Source organism: Taudactylus pleione, unplaced genomic scaffold (genome assembly GCF_031769625.1).
Source record: "Taudactylus pleione unplaced genomic scaffold, aTauple2 ptg000121l, whole genome shotgun sequence".
In the NCBI taxonomy this organism is placed as follows: domain Eukaryota; kingdom Metazoa; phylum Chordata; class Amphibia; order Anura; family Myobatrachidae; genus Taudactylus; species Taudactylus pleione.
In genome coordinates this window covers 11,007,501-11,018,086 of record NW_028284523.1, presented here as the reverse complement: position 1 = coordinate 11,018,086, position 10,586 = coordinate 11,007,501, and the positions used below count along the sequence as shown (strand labels likewise).

Below are 10,586 nucleotides of genomic sequence, written 5' to 3'. Positions count from 1 at the left end.
ATTCTTAACGACTCATGAATTTGAAATATTTATTTGGTAATTAGTAGTGCTTTGATACTAGACAATTACTTAGAAATACATTGTTTCAGAATAAAAAGCCAAACATGTTTGTGTCAGCGACAATACAATGTATAGCTAGCTGATCCTACGACTGTTAATAATAACGATAAGGTTATCAAAAACCTGCTGCTATTTACTAATGATATACACGCAATATGTCACTAAGGGCATTTGTATTGTAGTAGTTACTCGCAGGTCTCACAACACAATACCCATACATTCATTCTTCAGAGCCTTTCCCCTGTCTTTCCCAGCAGCTAATACAGTAGGAAGGGGGCGCTTTAAGACTTCTAAGAGCCATATCACCTTTCGGCAGCTGCTACTGTGTAGCTGAGCATCCCCTGATCATTGTATTTCGTTTAATACACTCCGGAGAATAGGAGATCACAATGTGAGCCTGGTGATCAATGGGCTGGGGTCTGCTGGTGCTGGGCTCATGCGGGGGGTGCCATAGGCTGCTCAATGCAAAGCTGCACCTGGGTCTCTCTCTCTTTGCTCATCACATTTGATCTATGAGGGATTTGTGGAGTCACCAAAGCAGCAACTAGCTTTGACATCAGCTGAGGGCAGTTTAACTCTCTGAAATATTAATGATCTGGCAATAGGAACTGCTGCTGCCTCTTAAAGTGATCAAGCTTCCTCTCTGCTGCGTGTTCTTCTGTGGTGTGCCAGGCTGTGAGGAGGTGACGATCTATACTGGATTTGTAGGTGAGAACTGGAAATTTTAAAGACAGACAGGAGGAAAAATTCAAAAACATTTAAAGGAGTATAGAGAAAAAAAAAAGTTGTCCGCTCGAGAAATCCTCTATCTGGAGAAGATGGCTGAGGATCCCTGCACCTGTTTCATCTAAGGCTGTACTCCATGTTGGGGCTGGATGGTTACTCTGAGACTAGTCAGGGAAGAGTGAGTGTGAATGTTAGGGGTGGGAGGGAGATAAGGGGGGAGCTTGCAGCCAGGCGGTTGTGGTGGGGGGGAATTGGATCCTCTGGACTGAAGGGGGAATGAAGGATTCCTGTGGCAGTCCTGAAGTTGATCTGTACTCTACAAGGAATTAATAACGGACCGAGGGGAATAAAAGTCAAGGATTTCCACTCTGGAGCATCCAGCCAGAGACAGCAAGTCCGTTCCTGTTTACAATTCCTGCCTGTGACAACCTCTCTCCTAAGGTACCGTGACGTTTACTCCTAGAATTATGTTTTAACTTCTCTCATCATCAGATAAACAGGTCATCTCGCTCATCTCATTATCTATGCATATAGGAGTAATATGAGGGATTACTCATTTCCTGCACCATTCCCTACTGTAAGGTTCCCTGCTATTACCTGTGCAGTCCTAATTGTAGCAGGCACAGCCTCTTGCTGTTGCTTCCCTTACTGCAAGTACAGTGAGTATTTTTGTTTGCCATTTGCACAAAGTTTTGCACCTTGTACGCTGCACGTGTTCTGCATCTGTTGATTTACATGGAATAATCCTTCCCCGATCATTCCTCAGTCTCACACAGTGGGACCAGTGTTCGCTGGGGTTACCTGCTGGCGAGGGGATAATTAGGAGCGTCCTTACTTAAGTTATCATGTTGTAATTAATTTTGTTAATTATCGAAAAGGTCATGTTAGCAAAAGGTCTTCATTAAGCTGATGAAAATTATATTAGTAAATAACTTGGTGCAAGCATAGACATTTGCTGTCATTGTTATATTTAATTTGTATATCCATGTTTTGCATAAAGTGGTTACTATTATAAACAAAAAAATATATAGTATGTAATATTGTTTATTATTATTAGTGTGTGTGTGTGTGTGTGTGTGGGGTGGTCTATTATGTAGGTTTCTCTAGCCCGTAATCGGATCTGCCCGTAGGTGTGAGATTCATATGCTGGGTATATTCTTGTCCAAAAGCTACACACGTAAAGGCAACTCATTGTCATTCATCTGATGCTATTGGAGCAGTCCCAGTGAATCATAGTGTTGTAACAGAATGCTTTGGATTCATATAGACATCCCACACATTAACATTTGCCTCCGGAATGTGGTATAATTCACATCACTGATTTGACAATTATTTAGGTAACCCCTTCATTGCCCAGGATCAGCAAGAACCTGACTCCCTGTAACCCACTAGCCCACAAAGCATGGGTTAGCAATGAGAAATGTGGGCAAGCCAGCATTACCTGGGATGCCAGTCATTGTTGATGGCTCTGGTAGGATGTGGCTGGGATTCCAGCTTATTGAAACGTAGACTTTGAAGCAGTAGTCTCAGTTTATGTTGATCTTTGTCTTCCAGTAAATGTGGATCTGCTTTACAGTTGCTTTAATCCCCTGAGAACGGCTACCCGTGTTCTGCAACATACCGTATGCTATATAGAGTTATGGCCCTAATCCTTGGTGCTTGATTTGTGTGGCTATACTGTAACTAGGGATGCAAAAATCAATTTTTATTAATGGTTCTATGTACTAGTGGACGGAGATAAAATACCAACCAATCAACTCCTAACTGTCACTTTACAGGCTGTGGTAAAAAATAGACAGGAGCTGATTGGTTGGTACTTTTTCTCCATCCACTTTATCTCTCTCCAAGGCTTAGTACATATAACCCTAAATGATAACCAGCCAGTATCATAAAAAGCTATAATTAGTCACGTGCACGAATACTTTAAGTAAGCAGTTATGCACATTTGCAGCCTAAGTGGTTAACTTTTTTTTTTCTTTTTTTTATCATTTATTTTCTTTGTACCAAAACTGGTGTACTAAAAGATAGTCATCAGGGTTGTGACAAATATGTTAACAATGTGCCTGGGATTAAAAGGACGATTACAAGTGAACATTAGATGAGCAAAACGGTGGTAGTAAATTCCCAAATATCCGTAACACAGCATTATATTTTTATAGTCATGTAGGTTGATTGTCAAATGAGGTTACTCACATTTTTTAAAGAGATTCCATACAGTTTTTAAGGTCTAAAAATATATAACTCTATTCCTACTACTATTTTTAATTAGTAACTGCTTAGTGTACTTCTTACAAATTTTGAGTAGAAATCCTCCATCTCTTGAGTTGATACCTAAAAGAAGCAAAAAGTGATAGATAAGGGAAATAGACAGTTTTGCATGGAGATTCCTCTGGAGTCTGCCTCATTATCATGTGTTAAGGCGTACATCCACATGCCGATATTACTGAGCGATTGCACGATTACAACATTGTAATTGTGCACTCTTATGTCGGAAACAACCAGTGATGCACGCTCCCACTGGTCGTTTCCGACATCAATCATCAGGTGAACATGCCCATCAATCTGTTGATAACGACGGATGAGGCATGTTCACAGATGATAGAGGGTGCATACACTGATCGACTGCTCGTTCAGTGTAGGCACAGCACAGACTGTGAAACGCTTGCATGATTCCAATGTCTTAATCGTGCAATCTTTTTGGGTCTGCTAGTGGATGTGCAGCATTAGACATCAGTGAAAAATGCAATATAAGCCTAAAATCATGAAGGCATACATCATACAACTGATGTGACTTTACACTTAGGGGCCTATGTATCTAGCTGTTTTTACATAAAATTATGCAGAAACTTCAGTTTATGCATACTTTTATGTATTGTTCCTATGTACAGAAATCTCTGGCAAAGTGCTAATTAGTGCTGCAGCTTGCAGTCCCCAGTATTATCAATGGGGACTACGAACTGACCCTTATGTACTAAACTCCAAAAAGCAAAGCTTTTCGGAGTTTGGCCTCTGTAGGTTACACCATTTTTAGATGTAAACGTCTGTCAGCCTATGGAGGCTCCAGATGCAGGAGAGATCTCTCTCTCTCCCCGGCTGGGTCCGGAAGCTGACACTGTACGCATGCACAGTGTCAGCTTCCCCCAGAGAAGCCTTTCATTTCTGTAAAAGACTTCTACAATTTTCCGGGGATGTAACTCGTGGGGTTGTCCCTGCGAGTTCCCCATTGCACATAGCAGGGATATTTTCATTAAAAATCAAAATATCCCTAGTGATATGGATACATAATAATAATTTATTAGTACATAGACCCCTTAGTATGGATGTATTCCATACACAGGGTTGTGCTCATAAGGCAGCTGTTTCAGGAGCAAGTTTTGGGTGCTGTTATATTAATGGAATTAATAAAAATAATGATAAACTGCTTTGATGCCAAAGATTAATAAAAAAGAATGATATACTGCTTTTATGCCAAAGATTCATCTTGGAGTATTTATCATTGGTGCTCCTAATGTATAAGATTATAATTTGTGATTTTAAAGTACATACACTATGGACAGCACAGTGGTTAGCATTATCTCACAGCACTAGATATCGATCTATTACCCCAGGCGGTACTCCCATATACATACACAGCAGCCCTGGTGCCCTCCGTAGATCCCCCAAATGAAGCTCCCACTTGGGTATAAAATCAGGACTCTGATGCAAAGATAATGCTTCAACGTGTTGATGCCTTTATTGCATCGTCATCAGTGTACAAGACACACATGTAACATACACTAACCTTATACCCCTCACCAACACCATGTGAACAGGACATGAGACGCTCACTGATAATGTCACAAATGTGACACATTGCCATAGATATAGTGAAGCTAAAAACATAGCAGCAGATAGAGTTCAGCATTGAATAATGTGTACTAGCATCCTTAGTTGTCTCTTTCCTTGATTTTCCTGTATTTTGATGCAGGTTTTATGATGTGTATTACCTTAATGCTGGCCATACACCTGCACGATTTCTGGCGATTTGCCCGATTTTCGACGAGTATTAACGATGGATCCTGTGAAAATCGTGTATTTTTGGAGTAAGATACGATCCGATGCATGCTCTCGCAGCTCCTATAACGGATTGTATGACCAGTTGTGCAGCCCATAGGATGGAACATAGCGTGTGCAGATTGTACCGTTTATTTTGTGCATGCGATGCATCGTACGTCCATTCAAGTCATTTCAATGACTGGGTCCCTGATGAGTGCGTGAGGCACACGATCGATCATACGACAGATCCTGTGCTAAGAAAAACAACAAATATGCCGCCGGGACTGCCAGGGAGCTCCGGGGAGTCGGATGGTGAATCTGATCCAATGCTGGTCACGCAGGTGTATGGCCAGCTTAAGGCACACATCCACTAGATGATTAAATTGAACGATAATGATATCGTTCAATTGTTTGAAAATCGTTTGCACATTGCTTCAAAAAATTTCTAAAATGACCAGCGATGCGCCCTCCTGCTGGTCATTTAGACATCTATCATCGGGCAAATATGTTGTCCATCCTGATAACGTCAGGTTCAGCATGTTTGCAGATAATTGATGTGCCTACACTGAACGACTGCGTTTTCATGTCTTTAAGTTGATGTGTGCCTTTAAGTCTCGAGCACAATAGCACTTTTTGACAGGTTTTTTTATTTATCCAGTTGCAGCTTTAAGTCGGCAACTTGTATCTACTCTATATATGTGCAGGAATTTAAAAAGGAGAGTAATGTTGATGGAAGATCTGTGTCTTTATCTATTTATCTATCTATCTGCACCCTGCACCAGTTACAACCTGTGCAGTTCCTCTTTCCAGCCTGGGGTGTCACTCTTTGCTCTGGTGCTTCTAGTACACTCAACTGATGCAACAAACTTCTGAAATTCAGTAGTTTGTGTGCAAGAAGCACCAGAGGAGAGAGACACAACCAGGCAGGGCAGAGGAACAAACATGGGTTGTGACAGGTACAGGGTGCTAGAATGAAGAATATATATAATACATACATTTTTGACCCATTATACACTTTTTTTGCTGTTTGATATCTAGAGGGTTATATCCCTTGTGTGCCTATGCTGCAATGTTACTTAGGTTACAATGCTGCACTTTCATAGACCGTTATCGTTGAATTTATGTTATCATTAGATGTTATTACACGCTAGTATTGTGTGTGTGTGTGTAGATCTATTATGCATGTTATTTTAACATTGTATAAAATTTCTCTCATGCCAGTATACATTATTCAATGCTGAATTTCCTGCTATGTACTTTGTTTTTAGCTTAAAGGCATTGAGACTTTCGAGCATTAATATCTGCATCTGCAGTCCTAATACCTGAGTGCCACCGCTGACTATATCTATATCCATATCTTACCATACTATCCCTTTAAACAGGGACACACATCAGTTACACAGGTTCTGTGGCTGATGAAATCCAGGTGAAATCCATGCTTGAAGTCAGCCAGCCACAGAACCTGTGTAATTCATGAGTGTCCCAATTTAAAGGAATTTAGCATGGCAACCATATTTGCCAGAGATTTCTGTGAAATATCCTGAATTGTGCCATTAGTACATAGCTACAATACATAAAATTATACAGAAACAGAACTTTCCATTTTTTTTTCTTTTAAATGTATTTTTATTGAAGCAATGAATGTTACAGCAGCATATGACAATGTTACAACTGCATATGACAAATAGATGATAGGTGTATCAAATTGTCAGAAAAGGACTTTCCACAGTTTTATGAAAAAAAAAAAAAAAGCTTGATACATAGGCCCCATAGAGAAATATATTGGCCTATGTATCAAGCTTTATTTTTTTCATAAAATGATGTAGAAACTGTAGTTTCTGCATAATTTTATGAATCTTAGTTATGTTCTAATATCACATTCTAGGAGATGTCGCATAAATCTCCGGCAGAGTGATAGTTAGCACTGCAGATCGCAGTCCCCATTATTATTAATGGGGAATACAATATCTACCCTATGTACTAAAAAGCAAAGCTTTTCTGTGTTTGGCCCCGTTAGTTTACACCATCTTCAGATGGTGTAAACTGCATTAAGCCTATGAAGGCTTAGGAGCAGGAGAGAGATCTTTTGATCCCTCTCCCACAGTCTCTGGCCGGTGGTGGAATAGCTGACGCCCAGCTACTTTAGATATCTGACCAATCTGTCTGGTGGGAAGGAAAATCTTGTCAGTCTTCAAGTGTCTGGGAGAAAATTTCTATTGTTATTTGCTCCCATACATTAACAGATTTTCAATCCCACCAGACAGATATATCTATAGGTGTGTACGCAGCTATGAGCGTCTTTACCAAGGACCACATTTTCACAGCTAGGCGACTGGGTCAGAGCATCTCCAAAATGGCACGTCTTGTGGGATGTACCCTATATGCAGTGGTTAGTACCTACCACAAGTGGTCCAAGGAAGGATAACCTGTGAACCGGTGACAAGGTAGTGGGTGCCTAAGACTCAATTATGTGAATGCAGAGTGAAGGCTAGCCCATCTGCTCTGTTCCCACAGAAGAGCTACTGTAGCACAAATTGCTGAATAAGTTAATGCTGGCTATGACAGATAGGTGTCAGAACACACAGTGCATCACAGCTTGCTGCTTAGGCCCAGACCAGTCGGTGTGCCCATGCTGACCCCTGTCCACAGCGGAAAGCATGGTTAAGTGCATGTGTGTCATTTACCTGGGGAAGAGATGCCATCATGGTGCATTATGGAAAGAAGGCAAGCTGGCAGAGGCAGTGTGATGCTCTGGACAATGTTCTGCTGGGAAACCTTGGGTCTTGGTATTTATGTGGATGTTATTTTGACACCTAACAAAACATTGTTGTAAACCAAGTACACCCCTTCATGGCAACGATATGTCCTGATGGCGATGTGCCCTAACACATTGTAAAAAATGTTCAGGAATGGTATGAGGAACATGACAAAGAGTTCAAGGTGTTGACTTCGACTCAAAATTACTCTACATCTCCATACTATCTGTGGGATATACTGGAAAATCAAGTCCGAGCCATGGAATCCCCACCTCTCAATATAAAGGATCTGCTGCAGTGCTAACGCCTTTTATGCCAGATACCACAGGGCACCTTCAGAGGTCTTGTGGCGTCCGTGCCTCAATGAGTCAGAGCTGTTTTGATGGAGATAGATAGATGGATATATAGATAGATATATACACACACACATTGTATGTACAGTATGTGTGTATTTTATGATAATTTGTATGTATGAAGAGTACCATTTTAGTCAGCAGTAAGCTTAGACACTTTACTTTCATGTCGGCTTAACCATTTATTAGTGCATGCAGTAGTAAGGAGCCTCTGTACTCCAGGTTGCTTAATCATGTTAAAACTATATATTCAGTATACAGTATTTAAGTGAAAAGCGATATCTAAATAAAACCATAGGGGGTTTGCCACACCCATGGTTAAACTGACTTCAGTCTGTTTAGTAGTCACATTGTGCCAATATTTATATGAAATCTGGAGTTTGCCACTCACCTCTGCTGAACCTTAAAACTAGAGATGAGGGCTTCAGTTCTCCAGAGTCCATCAAAATTTTGTGTATCTGAACAGATCCGAGTTCTGATCTTCCCATGATTTGGATTTTAAATCAAAATTTTGGGTTTTGGATTGTAAAATGTACATGATTTTTGCAGTTTTTAAAAAACTTTTTATAACTTAAAAAAAGATCCAAAATCAAAAGCAAAACACTTGAGGGTGGTTTTGCAAAAACAAAACGTGAAGATGATTCCAGAACCAGAACCATAACACTGAGGTCAGTGCACATCTCCACTTAAAACCATAGTGTTGTCAGACACTGTACTATGCATATTCACTGTATAATATAGTGCAATTTGTTTTCTTCATGATGAGTAACTATTTTAATCTGACCACCACACATTTTATTTAATGTAACATGAAATCTGTGTTGGTGTTAATTAATTTTTTTTTTATTTGTTTGTTCCCATCCTCCCAATATTCCACCTTCCACAACAGCCATAATCCAAATGTAAAATGGGTATGTGCAAATGTAAAAGGTGTGGTTTTTGACAGTTTTCTGTAGAACAATTACCAGTCTGCGATTCACAGCTGTCAGGAACATCCTGTAGATTTATTTTAACCTCTTTACTACCAGAGCCCGGGCAAGACCACCTAATTTAGCATGTGACTTTTAGATAAACCAGGGGATGGGATATTTCAAGGGTCGGCAACCTTTAACCCTCCAACTCATGTGGGACTACATTGTAGCATGCATTGCCACAGTTTTAGCATGCCCTAACAACAAATCTGTGGCAGACATGCTGGTATGTGTAGTTCCACAGGTTGCCTACTTGTGGGATATTTTTGAATAAACCACCCACTTAATTTTATATTCTCCTGTGTGGATTGTTTGCTTATTTCCTTTCTTACCTGTTCCCGTTCTACTCTCTTAGTACAGACTTGAATGTAAGGGTGCCTAACGCTGAAAACAATTAAAGCTCTTACAAAGGGGTAAATGTAATAACCTGTGGATTGCAGGCATTGGCGAGTTCCCTGCAAGACTGCCTGATGTTTTAAAGTAGGTAGTCATATAAAAGACAAAACCAGGTTTATTTTTGCCTTTTAACTGATTGCCTTTTTAAAACATTGGGCAGTTTTGCTCGGAACTTGCAGATACCTGCAATCCACAGGCTTTTGCATTTAAACCAAAGCCTGAATACAGTACAGATACCAGGCTGGCTCTGTCACAAGAATTGTTTCTACTTAATAGTCAAAAGGTTGGCAATATGCTTTTAGGGTTATATGTGAATTAAGATGGAGTATAAAAATAATTAGATTTCTGGTTTTAACTATACTTTACAAAAATATTCGGCCAAGCATTCACTGTATATACAGGAGTGACAAAACTCCAGAAACAGTGGTTTAAGATGGTTAATATATATTCCCCATTCTAATTTATACCAATCATGGTTTTAAATAAATATAAGAATGCACACAGACTTAATTACACACCCAGATACATCTTAACATAGGAAGCAGCTTGATATATAAAGTAGAATTGATTACCATAGTTAAAGGTAATGTAAATAGTTTTTTTCAAGTTAAGAAGCAAGTGGCATATGGCAGTGACATGCGTGAGGTCAATGACAGGGGAGGCACACATGGAGATGGGTCTGAGTGCTGGGAGCCTGTCTCACCCCCTACTCACTGTAACTTTCTCCTCACTACACTATGCTTCAGTATCCATTGATTCTCCTACCTGCATCACTCTGGATCTGTCAGCAGCAAAAGAAGACAATCTCTAAACCCTTCAGTGCACTTCCTGGTCACATGACACATCCAAGGTGTCCATCAGTGCTCAAGGGCATGTCCCCCCATACTCAGAGGCATGCCTCTATTAGCTCTCTTTCTGTGCAGTTTGTTGCCTGCACCCAGCTCTGCAAGCAGTGTCATCTCCCTGCAGTCCCAGGGAGCTCCACAAAGCTGGTGAGTGTTAACTGTAAAATTGATTACAATAAACAAAGAAGTTAATAAGTTATAACTATCTTTTATTTGTATTATTCTAATAATAATAATTAATTTTCATATTAAATCTCAGGAGTATGACAGCGGAGGCTCTGCCTGCCCTTACTGTACGTCCCTGGCCTATGTGTTGAAATGTAATGTCTACTGTGCTTTGCCCAGATAGCTTCACAGTGTTTGGACAAACCGTTTTGAAATACAATGAGTACTCCAAGTAGTTGTTCTTCTTAACTCCAGTCCTCAAGTACCCCCAACGAGTCA

At 40.2% G+C, this 10,586-nt stretch overlaps 1 protein-coding gene across 1 annotated transcript in view; it reads left to right on the top strand.

The window, feature by feature from the left end:
• The first annotated feature begins 1,062 nt into the window (after nt 1-1,062).
• The window catches only part of CDH23 (cadherin related 23), a 1,221,584-nt gene continuing 1,212,060 nt past the window's right edge, over nt 1,063-10,586 (top strand). Inside the window, exon 1 of the mRNA XM_088472189.1 lies at nt 1,063-1,227. The gene's annotated coding sequence lies outside the window, so the exon portion shown is untranslated. The remainder of the gene's footprint in view (nt 1,228-10,586) is intronic.